The sequence below is a fragment of the Anoplolepis gracilipes genome, chromosome 2 (assembly GCF_047496725.1).
Source record: "Anoplolepis gracilipes chromosome 2, ASM4749672v1, whole genome shotgun sequence".
Taxonomy (NCBI): Eukaryota; Metazoa; Arthropoda; class Insecta; order Hymenoptera; family Formicidae; genus Anoplolepis; species Anoplolepis gracilipes.
Genome location: NC_132971.1, coordinates 17,469,009 through 17,471,704, shown reverse-complemented (window position 1 = coordinate 17,471,704; position 2,696 = coordinate 17,469,009). Strand labels below are relative to the sequence as shown.

Genomic DNA, 2,696 nt, shown 5'->3' with positions numbered 1-2,696 from the left:
TCATAATGATCATCATAAAAATGTATTTATACATAGAATGAAGCGTATAAAATCACATGTTTTAAAAAATGAAACTCTCTATTTACATCTTCATAATTATCTTAAAAGAGGGAAATTTGATATCGTATTTATGTTTTAACAATCTTTAATTTGCAAATGCAAAATTTACGATAGATCGCGAACTATTCGATCTTATGATTTTTTGCAAGATTATTGTTAATCGATAAAAAACCTAACTTAACCAGCTTTATAACAAACTGCTTGTAATTATTTTACCGCTGCGAAAACTTCTTTTTCTCTTGCTTTAAAATCTTCGCCGATGGTAGAAGATGTCTGATCTACGCGTGGTACCACAGATGGCGTAACAAATATTCGAGAAAAATTGCAGACGAAGCCAGAACGCTTTCGAGCCGCGAATTTATCCTTGTCGCAATGTGTTAAGTTCGAGAACGTGAGTACCCTAAGATTGTCGATACGAAGTGCAAGACGATAGGAGAGAAATGGAGATGAATATAAAGCAGCGACGTGCAACCTCCAACCAGTAATTAAGGTTCCTTTAAATGTCAGAATGTTCCAGATCTTTATTCTCAAATAAAGATGAAATATAGAGGAAAGTGGGGAGTTGTGAGACACGTCAATCTCCGCCATACTGAGAAAGTTAGAAATGTTCAAAGAAGTGTTAAATGTTTCTCTTGACATAAACTCACTTTTCCATTAGCACTCGTCGCGTAAACACGCATTCTAAGCGTCTCTCTATATTGTGATATCAAAAATATTCTTGAAAGTTTTTTCGACTATTTGTGTTTGCGGTATTTTAACTCACGTTTTGAAGCAGATTGCAAAGGTAAGTACGTGCAAAATTATCATTGGGCGATTGCCTTTTCACACACAAAAGCTATTTTGGATGAACATTCGGTGTGTCGATGGCGATACGACCATTTTGAAAATGTCCAAAGTGAGGAGTTGTGAGACACACAGTTGTTGACATTTCTCAACTTGAGTTTGCATCTTTCATGCGTACTTCAAATTATTTATGCATAATTTGAATATTTCATCCAAATTCATTGTGAGTTTTTTTTAGCCATTTTTATGATTTTTTCGAATTTTTCCATGATTTTTGTAGTAACTCGGCTTTGTTTTTTTTCAACATTTTTTTTCTTCAAAACTATCTCAATTTTCATTTTTCACAACTTAAATAAAGATTAATCATAAAAATACGTATACATTTTCTCCCATTTTTTGTCATGTCTCACAACTCCCCACCATTTTTGAAAATTCACAAGTCACTCCTTTTTTGCGGGCCATATAAATTTTTACAGCCGCTATGAATTTCAACGAACTGCTACAGACAATAGTTGTATTTTTAGGTCTACTACATATCCTACTTTAAAGAGTTGCAAACTATCGATTTTTATGATAGTTGTGCCTCAAAAACAAAACCCGTCTCATAACTCCCCACTTTACCTTACTAATATCCAATTTTTATCACTCGCATTCAATTCATTACTTGATTCTCTTTTTAACTTTACTTTTAGAAAGAGATACCAGAAAAGTTAAAAGATTAGAGCGCCTAAGGAAGCTCGACAGAAACTTGAGATATTTTGATGGTCAAGACGTGAACGCAGAAATGATTACATGCTCTTTTTATCATTATTACGAAAATTTAAGAAAGGGCATTTTGTACGAGGGATTTGAATAAGAGCGAAAATGCCGCAAACTGCAGAGGGTTGTGCATCATTGACGAAGGGAGATCTCGGAGTCTGTCAAGCGAGAAATAATAATGCAAATGAATAATGTCGCTATGTCGGATGGTAATGTGATTTAACATTCTTCCTGTTCTAGAAAGACATGAAGGATTCTCTACCTCGTCCTTTCTCTTCCCTTTCTCTCTCCCCTCCCCCCTCTCTCTCTCTCTCTCTCTCTCTCTCTCTCTCTCTCTCTCTCTTCTTTCCTTTTTTTCATATTCGCGCGAATCGACTCGCGCGTAACAGATAATGGCACATAGCCAAAACAATCGCTGGCCGCTAAATTTCAAGTCAACAAACACGGGCGCACTGCCAAACGTTATCCTACCAGTCGTTTCTACAGGGCATCTAGGAAGGTGGATTTTTATTTCTACTACTGATGTCATCGTCAGCATCACCGACGTTTTCATCATCCTAAGATTTGTTATCTGAAAACTCTCTAATCCCTGCTAATCTCGAAACTCCAATTATATTCATCTCCAGTCAGCCTATTAAAGCGAAAGTACTAGAACGACTTTTCGTGTCAACTACTACGTTTTTCTGAGTCTTATAGCAACGATTTATTACATAAGTATCGCAAAAATGCATTCTAAAGATAATAAAATACAACAAGTTTGTAAAAGATATTCATATTCGTGTATGTGTATGCAATAAGTAAAAATAAATAAATATTTTTTTTACATATTACTTTCTTCTATGGTATGTCGTTTTACTTTTTAATAACAAACGTTTTAAGTAATAATTAAATAACAAAATAAATTTTTAGTTTAAAATAAATAAGGAAATTATCTGGACATATAAAGATATCATTTATTATCATGTAGAGACGTATATAAAGAGAATTATTTAAAATTATATCTAATATAAATTTTATCCTAAAATATAGACGAAGATAAAAGTTTTAGAACATTATTATTATATGCTGATATAAATATAATTTTCTATTATGTC

The 2,696-nt window shown here is 33.3% G+C and overlaps 1 long non-coding RNA gene across 1 annotated transcript; it reads left to right on the top strand.

Annotated features, from left to right (window-relative positions):
• Positions 1-395: 395 nt before the first annotated feature.
• LOC140676408 (uncharacterized) lies at positions 396-2,432 on the top strand. The gene is made up of 2 exons (XR_012048558.1): positions 396-844; positions 1,536-2,432. It is a non-coding gene; the product is annotated as an uncharacterized lncRNA (long non-coding RNA).
• Positions 2,433-2,696: the final 264 nt, after the last annotated feature.